Source organism: Cupressus sempervirens, chromosome 10, assembly GCF_028749045.1.
Source record: "Cupressus sempervirens isolate cs-2001-9-10 chromosome 10, ASM2874904v1, whole genome shotgun sequence".
NCBI classification, from domain to species: domain Eukaryota; kingdom Viridiplantae; phylum Streptophyta; class Pinopsida; order Cupressales; family Cupressaceae; genus Cupressus; species Cupressus sempervirens.
Genome location: NC_143127.1, coordinates 961,118,150 through 961,143,721, shown reverse-complemented (window position 1 = coordinate 961,143,721; position 25,572 = coordinate 961,118,150). Strand labels below are relative to the sequence as shown.

The window sequence follows — 25,572 nt, the reverse complement described above, 5'->3', positions numbered from 1 at the left end:
ATTGTCATGAATTATGCATGTATTTGAGGATTTGAGATGAGAATCAAAATGAAACCAAAATAATCCTCATATACTATTTCCTAGTCTTGAATCATCTCTGGGTATACCCACCCTAGTTTTACAGAGCCTAGAGAGTAGAAAACCACCCTTGGTTTTGTTGAAGTTGGGTCCAAATGGTTTGCACTTATAATTGTTGATAGGAATTGGCTAGTCCTTAGATTGTATGAGTGGTATCATTTTGGTATTGAGCATTTTGATGCTTAGTATTTTTTCAAAACTCCAACAGGCCCTATTTTTGAAAGTGACACTTTTGTCCACACAACCCTATAATCTGACTACAGATCTGGAAAGAACATAAAATATAACACAATTTTTAAAAAAATAGAACATATTTTCAAGTCCAGGTGTGCCCGTATAGAGCATTTAAAGTTGAAAAATGTAAGATTATGCAAGTATAGTCACCAAAAAATGCTATTTCTAAAAAATCTATGTACCAAAACTAGTAAAGAGCTATACTAATGAAAAGTTTAGGAAATGCTACCCAATTTCAAAAAAAAATGCACCTAATTTAGAATCTAAATAATTGAGATATGGCCTCCCAAATTCGGACTTCAAAACCAAAAATTAATCTAGAGAGGGGTTGCATTAGCAAAAGATGGGGTCAAATTTGACAGTCATATGGTTGTTACAGTAATTCAATTTTTTCCTAGAATGATGGTCAGATGGCCATCACATTTAGGCTCATGAAATGATGATGTCATCATCCTTCAAGCTTTTGATGGTGTCAACATGACATCATGATGATGTCAAAATATGATGTGGTGGTATAGAATCATAGAAACTTATATAACCTAGCTAAGGTGTTCAGATATGGTTGGCCAATGTAGGTGATTATGTGGCACTTATGTGGCTATTGACATGGCATTTACATGTCGCTGAGTTGGCAAATGACGTGGATTTGTCCACGTGGTGACACTGTGGCAAGTTGACTGTTGTCCTGCAATGACGTGGATAAGACATTGGAGGAGGTATTTGCACGATTTAATTTATGTCATGTGTCACTTGTGCAAAGATCCACGTGTCCTGATTGTAGTAGAGTGGAGACTGCCACGTGGTACAGTTGAAAGTGGACGCATCCTCGTTGGGTTTTAATATGTGAGGGCCAATTTATTAGACTGTGCTACCCAGATTTTTTATCTAGCATGGGATATTAGTCCCACACTCATTGTATTGGGAACTTCTGTGGTTGTTAAAAACAAGTGCCCTCGCTTAAGAAAATAAAGTGAGCTCACTGGTGGAATATTTGAGCACTGGTGAGGGCCTGCTAGCTAGTGTGGTTCGATCACCTCTACTTTATGAAGGTGACCTCATTGGTAATTCATGCCAGATAATGCAAAGAGCTTGCTAAAATATAATAATATCCCTGTGAAATAATAAATATCCCTTTAAAATTGCAGAGCTAGGGTGTGACTACTTGGTTTTGCAAAAAAAATTCTTTGACTAGGAAAAAAATTTGAAATAATCCAAAAATACTCAATTTGGAAATAAATTGTAGAGATTAAATAATTCAGATTTGAAAATAAGTAATCAGATCGATTAAATGGCCATACCCAATTTGTAATTTTTTTGCCTCACAATCAACTTTAACCCACCATAGGCAAATTTATTGTCGATCTTCATCGAATCATGTTCTAGACACAATGGAAAGGTCAAATCTAACTCTAGATGCTTCTAATTTCTACAAATACTCTAGATTCGGGTCGAGCTGTTGAAGCATGAATGATCTCAAATGGCTAGTGAAGAGAATCTCCTCAAGCTCTGATACCATGTAAGAATTTTCCTTTGGGAAAAAATCATCCTAGACCAAGGAACTCAAATACAAGCACAACAATAGACCAAAGAGAGAGTATGATCAAATGATATATTCATTCAATATCCATATGAAAGTACACTAGGAGTGCCTATATATAAAGGCCTTTGGATAGCTTCTAAAATGTATAGAAGTCAACATCATGATAAGTCATACAACCAGGCACATGTCCACCAGATATGTGTTATCCTCCATTAAGCACAGAAGTAAGTGCAATGATGAGAGAATAAGCCTACAATGGTTTAGTAGAAAAATTAGTGTTGTAGACAACATGTGCTAAATTAGGAGTGCAAATAATTGTGTTTTCTACTTGACAATTTAGCGAATGATGCAAACTCTAGTGTTGTAGGCACCATGTGCTGGAATAGAGTTGCATACTTTTGTGTTGTCAACATGACAACTCATGAGTGTACACAAACTCCTAAGTGTCTCACCTAAATAAATAATAAAATAATGCAATATAATAAAATAATGCATTAGCCCAAGTAAACTTAAGTAAAGTGTAAATAGTAAATACTTGTTAGAATTCTTTAGAATAACTGAGAGGGGGAGGGGGGGGGGGCGGGTGTGAATCAGTTATTCAAGGTCCAAAATTCCCTTTTAATACCTTTTTTTTCTACTTTTAATGAATCCATAAACTTTTCATCCATCCAAACTTAAATCAATCATATAAGCAAGTTACTGTAAATCAACATGCAAAGAAAAAACATTCAAGATCAACACATGACACAATGATTTACGTGGAAACCCAATTTGGGAAAAACCACCAGTAACATGATACTTGATTCTCACTCTTCTGAAGTGACGCCCTGTTAAAAGCCTGCCCTGTTAAATGCTTACAACACACTGTTAAATGTGACCCTGTTAAAGGATTTCACCAAACTATTAGGAATGGGCCTGGTTAAAGGTCTTTAGAATATTCTCTTGGAATGTCACCCGGTTAAAGGATTTATCTAATGGCTATTAAACCAACCTAAGTTCATAGGATTTAAACTTACTGTTATAATTTCTAGAAAGTAACGATAATGGTCTTTTGATCTAATATAACTTGCAACATACTTTGCAGATTTTAGATCACACTTTCAGTTCAATCCTTATGCTTGGCTTTAATCACTCCAGCTCTGACTGCTTGTCTTCCCCTCAAGCTTTGTCTCCTTGAGTCTTCTTACTCATTATGCCAATGCAATCATCGTTGTGGTCGACTATCCAAACAGAGTTCCTATTCTTTCTTCTTCTTAGCACCTTCTTCAGTACTTCATGCTTTTAATGCTTGACCACCTCTCTCTCTTTCTTTCCACTCTTTTTCATTAACTTATGTCTTCTTAAATAGAAGTCTGATTTGCCTTTGCCGCTCAATTCTCCCTCTCCAATTTTAGGGTTTCAAAATGGATTAGGTAGGATACAATGTATCTACCCCATATCTTATTCTCTTCTAGAAATTTTGCCAGTTGTATCCCTTAAAAATGTTCTACATGGTGTTCTGTGCCACCAGCTCATCATTCCTATCTTCCTTTTAATTCACGAATTTCTAGATAACAACCTTGTCAGCTTAGATTTGGCAAATCTTCAATTTCCAAAATAATGCAGTAGCTTGGCATTATTGAGTTACTGGTGCTCGACACCTCTGTGTTACTTGGCACCTATACTTGCCCAGCACTTGGTTCTGCTCGGCACTTGGTTCTGCTCAACACTTGGTTTTGCTCAGCACTTGGTTCTGCTCTGTGTCACTCAGCATCTGAAGTTTACTTGGCATTTGTAGTTTACTCAGCATCTGTAGTTTACTCGGCATTAACTAGGAATTTGCTCAGCTCTTACTAGCTTGCACGGCTCCTTCTCTCTAATGAACTTAGTTTGAGCTTTACAAAAGACTTAGCTAAAACCTTAAATCTTTGATATGTTTTAGTGTGCCCATTCTTTGTATCTTATAGTATATCATCAAATACACTTTTTCATCAATGGCTTAGTTGATCCTTGTACTTCATTACAACATCATAACTTCAACCTTTCTCTAGGTGTTTTAGTTACATCTTATTGATTGCCTCCACCTTGACAATCAACTAATTGATAGTATTTGGATCACTAAAGCAATTGTCATTCCTGCAAGTAGCAAGTTTGACATCAATGACAAAACAATGATTGAGGACATTCTTTACCAGTTCCATATATTATTCCAACAGCTCTTCTTATGATCATTTCAATCATTTCCAACAATCTCCCTCTTTGGCATTGATGGCAAACCAAACTGATCAAGTAATCAATTCAGTTACCACCAAGATTGTATACGTTGTCTTGCTGCATTTTCACTACTGATCTCATATATCTCCCTCTTTCTTTGTATTGGTTAGTTTTCTGCATATTTCTCCCTCTTTGACATAAATGCCAAAGATTTAGCATCTTTATCATGCAAAATATAAGCTTTGTCTTCTTGTTGTTTTTCTCCCTCTGTCACCATGCTTGTGACTGATTTGGAGTTTATGTTCCTGCTGTCATCCTTTGCATCAACCTGTTAATATTTCAATGATTTATTCTTGTTGATGCAGGACAGCTTCCTTGTTGCCTTAAACTGCTTGACTTGGGGTATGACCCCCAAATTGCCTCTAAGATATTCATAGGCATCCTTGGGAAATGGTTTGGTAAAGATATTTGCAGTTTGTTCCTTTGTGTGAATGTATTCCAACTTTACTTGTTTTTCTTCTACCAATTCTCTGACATAATGATACTTGATTGCAATATGCTTGGTTTTTGCATGCATCACTAGATTTTTGGATATGTTTATAGAATTTGTATTATCACAATACAATATCACAGGTTTTGTTACTTCTTCTTTCATTCCATTCAATAGATGTGTGATCCATACAATGTTTGTGCAATTGACTGCAGCTGCCACATATTCTAACTCTACAGTGGACTGGGATATACATGTTTGTTTCTTGCTAGTCCAGGTAACCAACCTTTTGCCTAGAAATAATGCACCTCCACTTGTACTTTTTCTATCATCAATGTTTCCTCCCTAGTCTGCATCTGTATATGCATTGAGCTCAAATTTTCCATTCTTTCTGTAGTACAAACCAAAGTCATCAGTTCCTTTGAGATATCTCATTATTCTTTTTACTACTATTAGATGATTTTCTTTAGGATTAGTAGAGAACCTAGCCACTATTCCAACTGCTAATGCTATGTCTGGTCTACTATGTACAACGTATTGTAGTTTTCCAATCATGGATCTATACATTGTTTGATTGACTTCAGCTCACTCATCATTTTTGGACAGCTTCTTTCCCATTGCCATTGGTGTGCTGACTGGTTTGGATTCCTCCAATCCAAATGTTTTGAGAATTTCTTTGATGTATTTTGATTGTGTAACAAATATTCCATGTTTGAGTTGATGTACTTACAATCCAACAAAAAATTTGATTTCTCCAAACATAGATATCTCAAATTCATGTTTCATTTTGTCAGCAAAGCCTTTGCAAAGTACTTCCTTACCACCAAACACTATGTCATCCACAAAGATTTTAGATACAATAATGTCTTTACCTTCTTCTTCTTTGATTTACATGTTGCTGTTATCATCAGTTCTTTCAAATCCAATTTGCACTAAATACTTGTGAAGTCTCTCATACCATGCTCTAGGTGCTTCTTTCAAACCATAGAGTGCTTTATGTAGCTTGCACACCATATCCCTATTGTTTTCATCAACAAATCCTTCTAGTTGTTCAATGTAGACTTCTTCTTCTAGTATACCATTTAAGAAGGTAGATTTTACATCCATCTGATAGACTTTAAAATCTTTGTAGGCAGCATATGCAAGTAAAGTTCTTACTCCTTCCATTCTAGCAACAAGAGCGAATGTTTCTCCATAGTCTATTCCTTCTTCTTGAGCATAACCTTTGCATACTAGTCTAGCTTTGTTTCTGGTAATCTCACCATTCTCATCTAGTTTGTTTCTGAATACCCATTTGGTGCCAATCACATTTTTGTCAGTTGGTCTGGGAACCAAACTCCAGGTTTTGTTTTTTCTTATTTGATCAATTTCTTCTTCCATAGCTTTATACCATTCATCATCTTGTAATGCACGATATGTTGTCTTGGGTTCAAATTTGCTGATTAGACATGATTCATGTCTTAGCCTGTTCCTTGTCATTGGTCTTGCATCTTTGTCACCAATTATCTGTTCAGCAGGGTGATGTCTTTTTATATATTTGGATAATCTTAGCTTAGTCCTTGTTTCCATGTTTGATCTTTCGGATTTAGGATCACTATGCACTTCATTGTCAGGTTGTTCTTCATTATGTGTACTGTCTTCAGAATCAAATTGTACATTTTCTTCATTTTTCAACTCGGCTTCTGAATGCAACTCAGCATTCACTGGTTGAGACTTGACTGATACTGAAATTTTTTGTTGAAATTCAATTTTATTGACACCATCCTTATCATCAGTCATTCCTTCATAAGAATACACAAAAGTTCTGCACTCTCCCATTTTCTTTGGTATTTCAGCTTGGACTTCTGTGTGCTCATCAAAATTTACATTTGCACTTTCCACAATTTTGTTAGTGTTAATATTCAAACACTTATATGCCTTACTTCTAGTGGAGTAACCAAGAAATATACCTTCATCACTTTTTGCATCAAATTTTCCATTTCTAGCATCTTTGAAGATAAAGCATTTACAACCAAACACTTTGAAATGTTTTACATTGGGTGAGTAACCATACCATAATTCAAAAGGTGTTGTATTTGTACCTTTCTTGACTTGTACTCGGTTTAGTGTATGAATAGCTACACTTACAGCTTCTCTCCAGTATTTTAGAGCAACATTCTTTTCCATCATTAATGTTCTGGCACAGTCAATTACAGATCTGTTTCTTCTTTCAGCAATTCCATTTTGTGGGGGAGTTATAGGAGTTGATGTTTTCTTTTGATTCCTTTGTCATTGCAGAATATCTCAAATTCATTTGATGTAAATTCACCACCTCTTTCTAATCTTAGGCATTTCAAGCTTTTTCCAGTTTCTTTTTCAACTCTAGCCACATACCACTTAAACATTTGAAAAGCATCATATTTTTGTTTTAAGAACATAACAGTCATCATCCTAGAATAGTCATCAACAAATAGCATTATGTATTTATCTCCTCTATAGCTTAGTATTTCCATTGGACCACATAAGTCAGTGTGAACTAACTCAAGTATCTCTTTAGATGTATAGTTTTTGCTTTTAAAACTTGACTTTGTCATCTTTCCTAGCTGACATTGTTTACACATGATATTATCAGGCTTCTTCAATTTTGGTAGACTTCTGACTTTCTTCATTATACTGATGTTGACTAGATTTTCAAAGTTGACATGACATAATCTTCTATGCCATAACCATTCATCATCAAATTTTGCAAGTAGACAAAAAACATCATTCATATCAAGGTAAAACAAATTACTCTTTGTTTGATCTCCTTTTCCTATTAGTTTACCATCAGTATCATAGATTTTTGCAGTTTTGTTTCCAAATTCCACTTTTCAACCTATATTGCCTAACTGTGAGGCACTCAGTAAATTTTAGTTTAATCCTTCAACATAGTATGCATTGTCACAAGAAATTTGTTCTGTGAGCTTAATGGAACCTTTTCCTTTGATTTGACATGGAGCATCATTACCAAATCTAACATTATTTCCATCATACTGAGTAAAGTTAACAAACTTACTTTTGTCACTTGTCATGTGATGTGAGCATCCACTATCTATGATCCATCTGTCATTCTTGTTTATACATGTTACCAGTGCTATGGGCTCTTCTTCATCAGATTGGTCCTTCATGGCTACATAAACAACTTCATCATCATTGTCATCAGAATTTTCTTCAACAATATAACACTTCTTACCTTTTTCTTTGTAGTCTCTCTTGTCATCATCTCTTATGTTCTTGTATTTTTTTCCTTCCTTGGAATCCTTTTTCTATGGACACCTTGCAGCAATATGACCTACTTCATTGCAATTGAAACAAATGATAGGCATCTTACCTTTGAATTTTCCTTTGCCCCTTTGAAATCTTCTACAAGCAATGCTTCCAATTTTTCCACATCTTCCTCATCAGTGCTACTGTCACTGGATACATACTTCATTTTTCATCCTTTCTTTGATTTCAACTATTCAGCATCTTTTAGTGATAACTTGGCCTTAAAAGCAGATTCAACATTTTCAGGTCTATAGTTGTCAAAGTTAGATAACTCAAATGCAGTGAGTCTACAGATTATACCTTCAAAACGTAGATTATTTCTTGGTATACATATTAGCTCTTTGTAGTGCTGATACTCTAATAGCATAGATAGGGAGCAAGGTTCTTAAGAACTTACTATTAACAGTATCTTCATCCAGTTGACCACTCAAGCATCTTATTGCACTAACTAATTCCTTTATTCTTGCACCATATTGAGTAGCATTCTCATTTTCTTCCATTTTCATGTCATCGAACTTTCTTCTGAGACTTTCTCTTTTTTCTCTTTGTACATTCTAATCTCCTCCATTTTGAATGTTTTTCATGTCTTCTGCAGTAGGCGCACCTGTTGGATCTACATGTTTAGTGACAATTGAATTTTGAGAATAATCTCCTATGGATCCAAGATGTAGCTTCATCAAACTTTTCCATACAACAAAGTTGTCTTTGTTGATCTTAGGAACTTCTCTCTTTGCCATTTTGATCTTTTCTGCTTGTAGTCCTTTTAAACTGAATCAGCAGTCAGGCTCTGATACCAATTGTTAGAATTCTTTAGAATAACTGAGAGGGGGGGGGGGGGGGGGGGGGGGGTGAATCAGTTATTCAAGGTCCAAAATTCCCTCTTAATACCTTTTTTTTCTACTTTTAATGAATCCATACACTTTTCATCCATCCAAACTTAAATCAATCATATAAGTAAGTTACTATAAATCAACATGCAAAGATAAAACATTCAAGATCAACACATGACACAATGATTTACATGGAAACCCAATTTGGAAAAAACCACCAGTAACATGCTACTTGATTCTCACTCTTCTGAAGTGATGCCCTGTTAAAAGCCTACTCTGTTAAAAGCCTGCCCTGTTAAATGTGACCCTGTTAAAGGATTTCACCAAACTGTTAGGAATGGGCTTGGCTAAAGGTATTTAGAACATTCTCTTGGAATGTCACCCGGTTAAAGGATTTATCTAATGGCTATTAAACCAACCTAAGTCCATAGGATTTAAACTTACTGTTACAATTGCTAGAAAGTAACGATAATGGTCTTTTGATCTGATATAACTTACAACATACTTTGTAGATTTCAGATCACACTTCTAGTTCAATCCTTATGCTTGGCTTTAATCACTCTAGCTCTGACTGCTTGTCTTCCTCTCAAGCTTTGTCTCCTTGAGTCTTCTTACTCATTATGCCAATGCAATCATCCTTATGGTCGACTATCCAAACAAAGTTCCTGTTCTTTCTTCTGCTTAGCACCTTCTTCAGTACTTCATGCTTTTTATGCTTGACCACCTCTCTCTCTCTCTCTATCCACTCTTTTTCATTAACTTATGTCTTCTTAAATAGAAGTCTGATTTGCCTTTGCCGCTCAATTCTCCCTCTCCAATTTTAGGGTTTCAAAATGGATTAGGTAGGATACAATGTATCTACCCCATATCTTGTTCTCTTCTAGAAATTTTTTCAGTTGTATCCTTTAAAAACATTCTACATGGTGTTCTGTGCCACCAGCTCATCATTCCTATCTTCCTTTTAATTCATGAATTTCTAGATAACAACCTTGTCGGCTTAGATCTAGCAAATCTTCGATTTTCAAAATAATGCAGCAGCTCAAAATTATTGAGTTACTAGTGCTCGGCACCTATACCTACTTGGCACTTGGTTCTGCTCGACACTTGGTTCTGCTAGACACTTGGTTCTACTCGGCACTTGGTTTTGCTCGGCACTTGGTTCTGCTCTATGTCACTCGGCATCTGAAGTTTACTTGGCATCTGTAGTTTACTCGACATCTGTAGTTTACTCAGCATTAACTAAGAATTTGCTTGGCTCTTACTAGCTTGCTCAGCTCCTTCTCTCTAATGAACTTAGTTTGAGCTTTACAAAAGACTTAGCTAAAACCTTAAATCTTTGATATGTTTTAGTGTGCCCATTCTTTGTATCTTATAGTATATCATCAAATACACTTTTTCATCAATGGCTTAGTTGATCCTTGTACTTCATTACAACATCATAACTTCAAGCTTTCTCTAGGTGTTCTAGTTACATCTTATTGATTGCCTCCACCCTGACAATCAACTAATTGATAGTATTTGGATCACTAAAGCAATTGTCATTCCTGCAAGTAGCAAGTTTGACATCAATGACAAAACAATGATTGAGGACATTCTTTACCAGTTTCATATATTATTCCAAAAACTCTTCTTATGATCATTTCAATCATTTCCAACAATACTTATGTACACCAACACTAGGGAACTACCAAGTTAAAGATATCAATGTGTATATTGAGCCCCTAATTGACGAGTTCTTAAAGTTATGGAATGGCATCACTATGTATGACATCTCTAGACCAATAGGACATCAATAATTTTAATTTCATGCAATGCTTGTATGGAAAATACATGATGCCCCTAGGCTAACTAATTTTTGTGGTACATTATATTGTTAAGATCACATATTTTTGGTCTGTTATAGTGTTTATAAATTAATTATTGTATGCTTAAGATGAGTATGATAATTGTACATGATCTTTTAGGTTTTCAGAGAAAGGGGAACTTCACATGTCTAGTTTGTGGTCTAAAGATGAAATCTCATCATTCAAGAATTTTATGAAAGTAGGTGTTCGATGAGTTTAGGCACTTTCTCCACAATAATCATGAGTATCAAATTACTGAAAACATATTTTTAATGGAAAAGAAGAGACATCATCATGGCCAAGAAAAATGACACCTCATTTATGGAAGATGAAATACAAATGACTAAATCGTTGAGGTAATGTCTAGTTTTTTGTCCGAAGTTTAAAATTTTTATTTTGATATTGTCTTATATTTAGTAATGATATAATTGATGCTCATAAAGGTCGTCAAGGCATCAATGACCAACTTTGTAGAGGAATAAAAATTTATCCTACTCAATTTAGTAGGTTATCATACTACAAGTATCTCTAAATCGACATTTGTTTGATGCTATGCATATTGGAAAGAATGTAACAAAGACACTATGAAAAATATCGGATGGAAGGCATGATAGAGAAAAAATTGCCAAAATTTGTACTAATATTCATGAATCCAATCATGCACTAAAAGATTTCATTGAATCAAATAGCAATGGAGATTGCATAAATACAAGTGCCCTTCCTTAGTTATCAATGGAGCAACAAAGTGATGCATTAAAATAAGCCATTAAAAAAAAAATTCCAACAGGTGATGCACTCTTTTATCAAAGATAGGTGATTTTGGGCCAGGGTTGAAAATACATGATTGGCATACCTTCATCAAGGTAAGTCATATTCTCTATTTACAATATATTTGTAAAATTGAATGTACTAGCTATTGCATTATTTAATAATATATTGAAATTATCATTTTTTAATAATTGCAGTATGTCCTACATCTATCCCTCCCACACCAATTTGATAACAATATTGAACAAGTTATATATGACCTTGGAAAATACATGAGGTTAGAAGTGTTTTTTCTTAGATTTGTATAATTTTATCTGAAACTTTGTTTATATGTTCTGGTGTGTTGAATCTCTTTTAGGTGGTTATTATCTAAAGAAATTGATTAAAAAAGATATAAAATATTGGAAGAGAAAAATTCCATAGCTTATGTGTGAAATGCAAAATTGTCTAACTTCAACCTTTTTCAATGCTCAAGAACACTACATCATACAACAAGTTAGGGAGATTGAATTGTGTGGACCTATACAAACTAGGTCAATGTGGATGGTTGAGAGGCACTTGAAATTTATGAAGGGCTTGGTTCAACAAAGAGCATGCCATGAGGGTTCTATGGTAGAGGGATATATGACTTACTAGACTATGGTGTACATTAGTGAATATCTTCCAAAGTTTGCAGCAAATATCCATGTAGATCACATTTGAGATCCCAACTCTAATGAAAAATTTGAAGGAGAGTACCTAATAGGGAAAGGTAGATCAAGGAGATTGATAGGTAATTATAAGTTGTTTTTTCTTGTAGTTTATTAATTCTTATCCATCATCAATATAAGTTGTTTCTAATTGGTCTAATTATTATTTTTTATAGTTGGTTGTGAGTGGGATGCACTGCATTTGTATATTACAAACAATCTTGATTGGATGATGGTATGGATTGAACACTCTCAAGAAAATAGTCACTCATTAACATGGGATAGTGTTGTATTGTTGATTAAAGAAGCTCATTGTAATGGAGATCCCAATGTTACACCAATGGTACCTGATCTGGTATATAACTTAGGAGATACAAAGGTACACATAAGATTACTAATCATGAGCCATAAGTTTAATATCAACTCACAAATCGATGCAAATAATCTTGACATGTTTGAAAATTGTAGGTAAAACATCACAAAGCTATGTATTACCATGACCCTAAATTTTGCATGAAAAATTTAGACGAAATGAAGAAAACATGTGATTATGGGATAAGTGCAATCTTCGTGGTCACCAATATTTCATCTAGAACTAACATACATACTCAATAGTCTAAAAATTAATATTATTGAATTTTGGATGATATACTTGAGTGCGACTTTAATTCATTCAAAATAGTCTGTTTGTCATCAAATGGTTTAGGCTATGGCTCAATAAAAATGATCCTAATAGGACTGTTATTGAACATGGTAGTGGATTTACAATGATTAATAAAAGGTCATTTGAGCTAGTCGAAGATGGGCCTTATTTTCTTCCAAGCCAATGCGAACAAGTATTTTACTTTGGCATTCCACACAAACTAGGTTGGTCATTTGTTGTTAGACATGATCCAAGAGGAAGGTTGGTAAAGTATAATGTGATGGAAGAAGAAGGTATTGAAGAAGTAGAAGACTTAGAAAATGATAATCACAAAGGACTATTACCCAATGATGAAGAAGAAGATGGTGATGATTTTGGTCATGCTGATGATAATGGTGATTATGATGATGATGATGATCATCATGATCATGTTGATGAAGATGGTGATGATGGTCATAATGATGATGTTGATGAAGATGATGATGATGGTGATGAAGATGGTGGTGGTGATGATGTTGATCAAAGTGACAAGTATGATGATGATGATGATGACAATGATGATGATGATGATGACAACATGGATGAGATGATGATCAATGAAATGTTTGTCTAGGTACCATCAATGTCAACTATGATGGGGTCATGTATGACCAAACTTTTCTTTCAAAACCATATGTACATATATTAACATTAAGTAGAACATGTCAAATATTTTTTTACATATACACATTAGTTACACCAAATTTTTGGCTAACTTAAGATAAATTATTTACATATACAATCTACTTTATTATTAATTTTTTTTTGGTAAGTCTATTACTTTCATTTTCTTGCTGATTCATTTTCACATGGTGACATGGATAGACCACCATGTTGCACATACAGGGATGCACCATATCACATGCCTTATTCAATAGGGGTATACCTTAATTATTGTAATTGTTCAAATTATATAGAAAAAAATGTCATATTATTATGTTCTTTCAAAACCATATGTGCAGATACAAACATTAAGTACAACATGTCAAATACTTTCATTTTGTTGTTAATTTCTAAGAATTACTAGTCTTTTTCATAGGGCAACATGGATAGACCACCATGTATAGGCGAAGATGCACCATTTCACACACCTTCAATAGAGGTAAATATTAAATATTATAATTTTTATTGTTATATACAAACAAATTTCATATTATTATGTTCTTTTTGTTATGGCTTTGGAGTTATTTTGATGAAATTTTACTGATTTTGAATTTTGTCAATATACACATTAGTTACACCAATTTTTTCTTTCAAAACCATATGTCTAGATTAAAAAATTAAGTACAACATGTCAAATAATTTCATTTCACTATTTATTTCTAAGAATTAGTAACCTTTTTCAACATGGGTAGACCACCATGCACAAGTGGGGCTGCACCAACTCAGACACCTTTGACAGAGGTAAAAATTAATTATTGTAATTTTTATTATTATATAGAAAAAAATATCGTACTATTATGTTCTTTTTTTTATGTCTTTGGAGTTATTTTGATGAAATTTTACTAATATTGATGTCACAAATGATAGGAAAAAGATAGAATGACAACAGATCAAATGCAATCTGAAATATGAGTGTCATTTCTACATGACATCGCCTTTAGTGCTCATGCTATGTTCATGGCCCAACAACTAAAGCAAATATACACTGATGAAGTTGTTAACATTATCACCAACTATGACACAAGCAAGGAGAAAGAGGCACTGAAAAAAGAATTGGATCGTAGGGTCCAATCTTTGAAGGTAAGAAGTAATTAATCTAAAGCAATAATAGAAGTTCAATAGATGTTAATATTTTATAGTATCTTATGGATCATGATCTAAAATATTATGTGTTCTTGTACAGAAATATTTGATAGTTGTGGCATCACGTGGTGAGCATGGTGAGGGTTGTAGCGCACAACCTTCATGTAAGTAACACTTTCTTTGTTTGTTTTCATCAACATTATAATACTTAACTCCTTTTTTTTTGGACACTTCTAGCTAGTATCCCATTTTATCTTTATCCATTGTAAATGTCTTTGCTAACAATATTGTATTCTTCAACTCACGATGAAGTGCAAACGCCTCCTTTGGTCGATGGTCCAATATTGCCTTGTTCATTGTCGGCAACAAGGAGCATGTAAACATCCTCATCTATGCCCAGTACAACTCGTAAAAACTTGTATTGCTATATTGCATAATGTGCTAATCATGCATTTTTTTTTTCTTGAGTGGATTTTGTACTCATGTACCTATTTTGTGCACTAATAGATAGGTCTTTAGTTGATAGAGCAATAGAGAGTAGTACTACTAAAGCTGATCCATTTCCTAGAGCAATCTATGTGACTAGTACTGGTTCATTTGAAAGGACATTGCTACTAAACAAGAAAACTATGTTTCCGTTTAAATTAAGAAAGTTTCCAGGTACTTTAAAATTGTTATTATTTAAAGTGTTAATTTAGTTTACTTATACATAACTCATTTTGGACTAATAGTCCGTTTATTTTTTTGTAGGTAATAATGTTTTCTTTGACCATCTTTTTGGTATGACATTGAGGCTATTTGGACCCACCATATGTAAAATGTATGTAGTTTCATATCATTGCTACATAATTTTTCTTTTCTTCCATTTATTGTACCATATTAAAGTTATTGATCTAACAATTTTATTTTATTTTAAAGGTGGAATTTACAAGCTTGTGAATTAAAAAATTAGCTGATTACATCTTTTGAGGACCTATTTGGAAAAAATATTTTGACACTGGCCTACTTCTGAAAGGAGCATCAAGGCATATAAAGACTATGAGGGATCAATATAGAAGGGGTCTTATGGAGAACCCAAAGTACAAGCATCCTCCTATGATTCCACCAATGGAGTGGAATGGAATAATAGAAGATGCAAAGGAGAAAAGACTATGTGAAAATAGAGTAAATGAACTAGTACAGGGAAAAAGAAGGTATCTCATGATACTATTAAGTACATTTTAATGATACACTAATTAGTGATCTTTGTAAATATATAATCTAACATGTTTGAAATTTTTCATAGATTGCAAGACACATGTATGGCTACAAAAGTGAGACTAGAAAAAGTTGGCCAACACAAACTTGGGTCTGGTGGCTATATGAATCTTCAGTCTCAACTTGTAAGTAGTAGAATTGAAATTTCATATACATATATTTTTATATAATGTTGCAAAAAATTTTGTTTAATGAAACCATACATGGAAAATTGATGATGTTAAGAAAAAAATATAGGGCACAAAATTCAATGTGAAGCTCACAGACAAAGATAGAAAAATTGCCTTGAAGGAAGGCTATAAAGTCGTGGCTACACACCTACACCAAGAATCTAAAAGCCTTACCCAAGAATCTGGTGCACCAAATGAGACATAGGTAAATTGGTCAGATGAAAAGTAAATGAAATTGAATAGTTGAGAAAATTCTTTTTTGGTGCTAGTTTTGAACATAAATTGACTGCATAACAATGCATATAAAATTTTATTGCAGCCTTCATATCCTATCATAGAACCTACTCATAATGAAGGCCATGATGTGCATTATAGTGGTGGAGGTAATAATTTTTTATTGGAAATTAATTATGCAATTATGAATACAATTTAACATCTTCAATTGCAATTTGACATGTATCCTTTTTTTGAATATTTTAGAGCATGTTGAACATCATGGTGAAGGAGTGGAGCATGTTCCAAGTGTTTAGCATATTGATGTGGTGGCAGACCAAAATGTTAATGTAGATGATGTGGCATTGTCAGGTAAGAAAAATGCATGTTATTTTGTACTGATACTTTAATTATAGACTTGTAATAGTTCAAAAAAGAAAAAGAGTATGCTAATTTAACCCATTTACTTGTTCTTGTAATAGAGCCCCCTTTAGTGTAGTAGCCTCCTGCTTCTCCAAAGAGGAGGAGCCATCATAATTTGACATTACATGTGCCACAAGAGGAGGACAATGAGGAAGATATTGATGCTCCTATCAGCCTTTTTTTTAACAGAGCTAAGAAAAACAAAAAGAAGAAATGATGTTTTCAAAATGGTCTTTAATAAACCTTGTTGGATAATGAAAGAACTTTGGTTTATGTAATTATCTATGAATGTTTAGTATTAATATTGATTTTTATTTTATGTTAATGAAGTCTTGATTAGTATTGTTTATTAATGAATTTTATATCATATTAATGAATGTTATGTGATTTTACTGATTGAATGTTATAGTTCATAAATGGATGAATGAATGAATGAAGTATGTAATTAGATGATAATGAGTAAGTTAGAGTAATGTTAGGGGGAGGGGGGTGAAGCCAAATGACCTTCCACCTTCACGTGGTTGGCCTTGTTAAGTAGAGAATATTATAGTATTCTTGAAACCAAGTGAAGCTCAAACTAACATACCAAGGAATCGCAAAACCAAAATCCATCTACCTCATATCTTCTCATCCTAATAAGTCATCTTTTCTGCCACTTTTTGCATATTCAATATTCTATTATTCACAATAGTGATAATGAAAGCCTCCATCTTGTTAGTAAGTTGTTCCTATCCTATCCTTTTATTTTTAAAAATGTATCTATTTCTCTCCATAATTCCCATATGACAATAGATGGTGTTGGAGTCCACAAGTCACCAATACACACAATCCTTATTTCAAATAGATGTTTGTCTTTGGTCTTAGCTATTTTGTAAATAGGTAATTATAGCCCTCCTTAGTGTTCTAGTTTGCAATAGTCATTTGATAGTTGCTCTGAACAACCTCAACCCCATATTTCAAAACATCACACACATCATGATTATAATGAGTGCATGTCTCATATACAAAAACTTGTACATACACATCACAGGTACACGAGTTAACTAGCTTTCCATACATCAAATACATAGTAAGTAGCTCCAACATACATCACAAAGACTATAGTGACTTTCTCACACATGAATCACACAACAATAGTGACTAGCTCAGATATAATGGCTAATCATTCCCTACTCATGTGCATCCTAAAGGAGGGATTGTTAGTGCATTGTGCACTACAGTATGGGTACCATTCCTTTCCTTGGTCTTGGCACCAGTAGAGACTTGGGAAGGGGATTAGGTTCATCCCATTCTAAACCCAATTGGGTGAATTTAACCATTTCCACTTCAAACTAAACCCAAAAGCATACCATGACATTTGTTCATTATCACCTACATGTTCCTCATTAGAAATTATCTTCCCTATAGTCCCTCAGATAGCCAAGTAATTAATCCTTGAGGAGGTAGCCTCATGATAGGTATTAGATATATGCACCACAAATCCTTTGAGGGAGCCTACTCAGAAATGGTTTTCAAGTGTGATCATTAGTAGGAATATGTTTGAAATGATTATCAAAAAATTGTTGTTAGAGAGGACTAATCATACTGTGTAGCTTTTTGAGGGAAGTGGATCAAACTGGAGGTTGGAAAAAACTAGAACCCTTGATAAGCTTAGTATTTTTGAGGACATTCTCTTTTCTAGCAATGACATGCAAGATACACCAATGACAATCACTCTTCAATATGTTATTCATGAGAATTATTACCTTGTGGGTATGGCCTTTGTTGACTTGACAAAGAGAACTTTAGGCATCATACAGTTTCTTGATGACAACCGATTCACAAACTTGGAATCTGCTTAGCTATTGGTTGTAGGGAATGCTTGTTACCTCTAGGCAGTGGAAAGTCCACTAATAATAAACACATGCATTATGTATTGGCAAGTTGTAATGTTCTCTTAACTAAAAAGAAGAAATCTAATTTCAAGTCTAGGGATGTTGATCAAGATCTTTGTCACCTTGTAAAAGGTTCAGTTGAGTCACTGAAGGACATAGTTGCAAGTTCAAAGTCTGTTACTAGATCTTTGGGGCCCCTCCTCTCTTACATAGATTTTCTTGCAAATGACAACAATTATGGAAAGTTTACCATTCAACATTATTGCATAGGTAGATTTATGTAGCTAGATGTTATAGCTTTATGAGCATTGAATGTTCTTGAAAGTAAAACAAATGTGAACAAAAACTTTAGTTTATCTAGATTGATGAATAGGACATGTACTACTAGCATGGGGAAGAGACTATTGAATAGGTGGCTCAAGCAACCTCTCTTATATGTAGAAGAGATCAAGTGTAAATTAGATATGGTGCAGGCATTTGTTGGGGATGCATCATTACGCCAAGATTTAAGACTTCATCTAAAAAGAATTGTAGATATTGACCAACTTGTGTGGAAACTAGAGAAGGGTAGGGCCAATCTACAAGATATTATAAAGCTCTATCAAGCAAGGACCTTTAAGCTTTAAAGTATTTGATTTTTTATACTATGCATTTGCAATAATTGTGATTTATGTTTTTTCTCTTCTATGATCACATGGATACTTTTGCACTAAATTTATGAGTTTCTTTCACAACAATGACATCATTCTTTTGAATGAATGTTGATCATTTCTTTGTATCTAAATTTATTTGTGCGTTGTACAATTCCACTTACTAATTAAATGCTGTATTTTGTCATCTATGATTTTTCTTAGCTATCATGCTAAGCTTGTAGTTAGCAAATATCACATCTTTTACAAGATGAGAACTATGGTTTTCAAGCACTTATTCTATTTTTGGATTGTTTTTGTTCACTATAGTTATTGTACATGTGACAAGAAAGCACAAAACTTCCTATAATCAAAATTTCACTCAAACGATATCAAGGGGACTTTTCTTTATTGATCAGGGAGAGACATTTGGATGCCTTTGACCTTTAGACAGATAAAGAGCATTTTAAAATTTTTGTAGCACTTGTGGAGGTTGTTGTTGATCTCAATTAACTTGAAAATGGAGAGTACATGATCTCAGCTGGTTATGATCATAGTCTAACAACACTTGAGAGTGAACGGGATGAAGTGGAAGAACAAATTCAAAAAGTACATCATAAAGCAGTAGATATCTAGATCTTCATGTTGACAAGGCTTTAAAATTGGACAAAGGCACACAATTTGGACATTTATTTAGGATTACAAAGGAAGAGGAACCAAAAGTATGGAAGAAGTTAAATACATAGCAAATAGTCTTAGAAACATGAAAGGATGGAGACAAATTCACAAATGAAAAACTTAAGCGACTTGGGGAGCAATATATTAAGTTATCAGATGAATATTCAACCAGTCAAAGGCAAGTTGTTATCCGTGTGCTATAGACAATAGCAACAATTATTGAGGTAAGTTTTTTTAGTCTTTTTTTTTTTTTTTACCTTATTTACTATTTAATCTTTGTGAGAAATAATTCTATACATAGTCTTAATAAACTTTTCTCTGATATTGTGTTTTTTTTAATATAATTATTGCTTTAACTCATATGCCTTCACTCATTGTTGAATCCTAAGTATTTTTATTTAAATTCCTCAAAGATTGTATGATTACTTCAAATAATAATGGCTAGATTAAGCTATTCCTTTTGCATGCTTATTGAATCTTCCAAAAAGAAAGAATGGATATCAAGTAATGTTGTAAGACAAGTTTTGAATGAATTGGTTCTTGAACTCATAGGCCTTTGATAGCATACAATGACAATCTATGTTAACACTTAAGTAGTTAACTCCATGCTTCATATTTCTTTAGGAGTCATTTCCACCTCTTCAAGAAACCTATATGTTTGCAAGAATTACAAGCTTAATTTTTTTTATGTTGAAAGAATGAGACCTCTTCATTGCTACACTTGGAGAATAATAATTTAATTTGTTAACATATTAATTTTTTAGCACTTCTATTTATTTCATCACTATGGGTATGTAAAAATGTTGAATGCAAGTCATGGACATTAGAGACTTGTTTGTGGAAAGGATGCATAGCTGTTAGTGGAAGAGATGTATAGCTATAATGTGTATGTAGTGTCATTATTTATCTATTTTCTTTTGGCATGACAAGCCACATAATCATCCAACAAGTATGGTTTTTACACATCTTTTTCATAACACATTTATATAATAGTTAATTATAATTAAACTCAGATTTCAAGAGACTTTGTGGATTTGCTCATATCTTGTGTAAGAATTGGCTATAAATATGGCATGCTCACCTCAATGTGGACAGATAAGACTATTTGACAAATACTTGCAACCTTACCTCTTTCCTAATCTATGATTCTTTTGATGGTGGATATCCATTGATATGTGGAAGTTAGAACTAATTGATTTAGTGATTGGGCTATTGAATAAAAGACTAGGGCTCACTTTGATTTTTACCATATGTGCACCCAGCTTGTACCTTTTGATTTTTTTTCTTTCATGTTATCTAGGCTACCTATTTTAATTTTTCTACTTTGGAGAAATATTGTGATCAAGCATTGAATAAGATTGGATTCATGTATTGTAGTCAAAATTCAAATAGTTATGTGTCTTGATTTTAGCTTTATAGGAAACTCTTGGGTTACTCTTTGTGTGTCTAATTGCTTAATCTTCTATACTAGTTTAGACAAGCCAAAACTATATGAACTATAATTTCAGCTATTTGATGATTAATCTTTCCTTATTGATCTATATTTGATTTCTTTTCTCTAATTTTAGTATGTTCAGAACTTCAGCCATGTTAATTCTTGTTTTCATAGTGGCACAATCTACTTATGCTCATTATGTACAACACCCTTTTGGCTGGTTTGTCATTATACTCGAGTGTTCTTTAGGCTTATCTAAGACTACTAGATTCAGACACTCTATACAATATATTACCAAGAGATATTTTTCTAATAATATAAACTATGAAAGACAAAGATCTTTAAGCACCAATATCTATCATACTACTCTTTATTTTGAGTTCAAAAAATGATATTATAATCTTATACGTTCCTTTAAAGCCTGGTTCACAAAAAGTAATTTAATGCTTTACTTTGTTTCCACCAATGAATGCCCATTTATCATTTGTATATGATTTAATCACTTTACTATTAAATAAGCATTTAACAAAATGGAAGTAAGTTTCCTGACATGAAATAGGGGTGCATTTTTAATTAGGTTGTCTTTATGTCAAATTAAGATATTCATAATTCTACAAATTAACCTATTGTTGGGATTATTATTAAAGGCAAGTGTTCTATTTTGCAAGCAAGGTAAAAAAAATTGGCAATAACCATAGCATGCGGAGCAGTTGGTGGAGTTGTGTTTGCATTATGTTTTGAGGGAATTTATGTCAAAATTAAGGCTAGAAAATGCTTGGCACAAGTTCATTGCATAGCCATAGATGGTAAGTTAAGATAATCATTTGCTATTTTTATTTGATTTTCTCTCCTAGAAAACAATTTTAATAGCTCCTTGCTTTGTATGGATAGCTTTAATGTCTGGCAACATGTAGATCATTAGGCAACAAAAATTAGTCCAGTGATGTGGTAATGTACTCCTCATATGATGATGGTTTCATTATGTGTTTAAATGAGTTAAGTTTTAATGTTTGTCATTGAAAAATCTCAACTTAGAGGTTGAATGGTTGGAAGACTTGGTTCAGGTTTGGAAATTTTTATTTACTTACACTCTTTATCTATTGTGATTGGCAATGGGCCATTCTATTCATGGTCTATTTTTATAATTTTCACATCCTCAAAGACATCACTTAGGTAAATCTTTGATAAGTTCAATGCTATAGGGACTCCATGCCATAGTTGATATATGACTTATAGTTGCTTTTTCCCCCATATGCTTCAAGAGAGAGATTTCATACAACACATCCACAATATAACCTATAGAGGAAGCAAGGATAGTTTTTTGGTATTGACGAATGCTTCTGGATATAACTATGTAGTGTTTTCCAGCATCAACATTTGAGAAAAAAATTGAGTGTGATCCAAACTATTGATGCTGAAAAAAGTTGCATCATTATATCCAAAAACATTCACTAGAACTATCATGAACTATGGAAATTTCATGTCTCTTATAGTTTTATGATGATCTTTACCAAAATGAGGGATCCTTCAATGCCAAATTTTATTCAAGGCATTATCTTTATTATGAGGGGCCGCTTGCATGTTGTCTATCTTTAAAATTTGCATTCTACCTTCTCTAGGATTACTTTAACATTGCATGCTTCCAAATTATAGTGTCATGATAATGACATCATAGATACTAGACATGGAGCATAGTCTACTTAGAAAGAATTAAACAAAGCACTTGAAAAACTTGAAAAGACTAATTTAATGCTTGCACAAGGAATAATTAACACTATACACACTATTCCATCCAACAAAATCCATAAATACTTCTCTATTCACTTCAAAACTTAATAAAAACTAGTAATTATCATTACAATTCTAGGAACAGTCTATTGTTTAGTACTATAGTCGTACAATGTCATTTACAAACCCTTGCATTAGGGTTCCCTAGAACATTTATAGCCTTCTCTTCAGCATTCATGAAGTCTAGATCCAACATTCTAAAACTAGAAGTTGCAAACTCATTTCCTAGAGCTGATATTCAAGACCTTGGTGTTCTTCTGATGGGTTCAGGATATGAGGTAAGTTGATTGTGATTATTTGGAAGAAATGATCTCATAGCATTCATCCAATTTTTTTTCTCTTATTCCATGGATAATATGATCCTTTTTTTCAAAATTTGAGGCTTGCAAGTCTTTTTTAGTGAATCAGGTCTATATGGATTCAAAGGGCTTTTTGGTAGGCTTGCACCTATTGGTGTACATGTAGCTCTTTTTCTCATAATGGTAGGGGCAACTCTAAGTTCTATGGGGGGCTACCCTAGTTCAGTTACAATTCCTCAAGGCTTGAATTTTATGATGGGGGATGTGTTTACTCCAAATGGGATTTTGTCTAAACCAATTCCTAGTTTTCAAACCAAAGTTCATGTTGAGATGTTTTACATTGATTACTATGAGAATGGTGAGGTGTATATATATATTTGGAATCATAATCTAGAGCTTTTTTTCTCCTTCACACAACCTCTCACATAAAAGAAGAAAAAATATTCTAGCCACCATCTTACAACTCTTTGTTCTTTTTTTGTTCTCCTGGCTACATTTTTCAGTTTGATAATCTAAAAATAATCAAGTCTCTTTTAAAAACTGCATTGAGATGTTAATAGTAGGTATCTTACTATTATTCATTTTTCTCACCCATCTTTATTTAGGTATCCCAATTTCACATTGACCCTTCTTTATGTGATACAAATGGAAAGGAAGTTCTAAGGAAGACTATTAGTGTGAATAGTCCTTTACAATTTGGGCACATCACAATCTATCAAAAAAATTGGAGTATCTTAGCTCTTTAGATACACAAGAATGGTGAAGTACATTACAAAGTGGAGATAATAAACTTTTTGGTACATTCTTGCCACTAGAAGATGATAATAGTTCTACCAATCCTAAAGGAAAGTAAGTATACATGGGAAATATTTATTTCTAAAATATTTAAATCTCTCTTTTAAAGAGCCAAAAAAAGAAATCATCTTGAAGGATATTTTTGTCATTTCCTAAATTTTGGAGCTTCTAAACCATTATATCTGATTCATTTATAGATTTCTAGAAAATATCATGTATAAGTATTTGAATCAATGTTTCAGATCATGTTGTATGTTTATCATCAAGATACAAGAGAGCTAAGAATGCATTTTAGTGTGCAATCCAAAATTTTGATTCAAATACTTATACACAATCTATTCCAAAAATTTGTAACTAAATCGATTATGGATTGTGAAAAACTCATATAGTTAATTTATTATATCTGGTGATTATTTCTTTGACTCCATAGATCAATTTTGGCTCAAGATCTATAGCTTGTTGTGATGTATGATCAAGAAGGGAAGTTTGTGGGAGTTAGGTAGCCTAGGTCAAATTTTCCAATAACCATTGGTGGCATGGAAGTTGTTGTAGATGATGCAATTGGCAGCACTAGTCTAGAACTAAAGGTCCATGCTTTTCCTCCATTGTTTGTTTCTATTTGATAGTTTATCATGTGAACCTATAAAGAATATAATGGAGATAACCCTATTTTGAGTGGAATTAGATTGAATAATTATGTGTACAAACTTTAACAAAAAGGAGATTGATGTTAATCTCAATGAGTATGCCAGACTCAATGATTATCGATTATGACTACCCCTCCTTTTATAATTGTTATGAAAAAAAGATGACAAAGTATAACTGAGATACAAGTTCTTGTTTTAACCATATTTTCCCTACTTCTAGCTAATTATTTTTCCTAATCTCAATTGGATCCAGGGGTTCTTGTGGTATATGTTGGATTTGGAGCACTCATGTTCACAACTATTATCAAATTTTGTTCTCATTCACAAGTAAGCCTAGATTCAAAAAATTTCTACCTTCACAAAAATCATTTCAAGTTTTGGTTAATGTAAATTGCAAGTTATCACCATTTGGATAATGGCACCAAAATTATGTCTAATGTGCTGATTTACAAAATAAACAATGGATGTGTAGGTATGGGCTTTGCAGGATGGAACATCTGTTGTAGTTGGAGAAAAGAGAAACAGAGATAAGCTAGGTTTTCAAGAAGAGATGAATCAGATATTTGATTTAGTTCCTAAAGTAGTTAGTAATAAACATATTACAAATGGTATGTAGAATTACTATTAATATCCTACAATTTCTTTGTTGTTATATTTTAAATTGATGTTTATCAAATTAAATCTCATTAGATGATTGGCCGACAGAATTTTGCCTACAACATTTGTTCTCGCATGTTAAGGCTTTCTAAATTGATATTAGATTTTCATAGGTGACACAAAAAATAAAATAAGGACATATAATCTGGTACTCTTAGCTTCCCACCATCATATCCCATTTTATGTAGCTACTCGTATGACCTTAGTGGATCTCTCAATTTCCTCTGGTGAGTATATAATAACTGAAGAGAGGTCACCAAAAGAACTAACTCATGCTCTTGGTGGCCAAGGTCAACAAGTGGTTCCATTTGGGATTTCTATTTGTAAC

General features: G+C 33.2%; 1 pseudogene; it reads left to right on the top strand.

Annotated features, from left to right (window-relative positions):
• The first annotated feature begins 14,253 nt into the window (after nt 1-14,253).
• On the top strand, nt 14,254-25,203 carry LOC149537167 (cytochrome c biogenesis protein CCS1, chloroplastic-like; annotated as a pseudogene).
• The last annotated feature ends 369 nt before the right edge of the window (nt 25,204-25,572 follow it).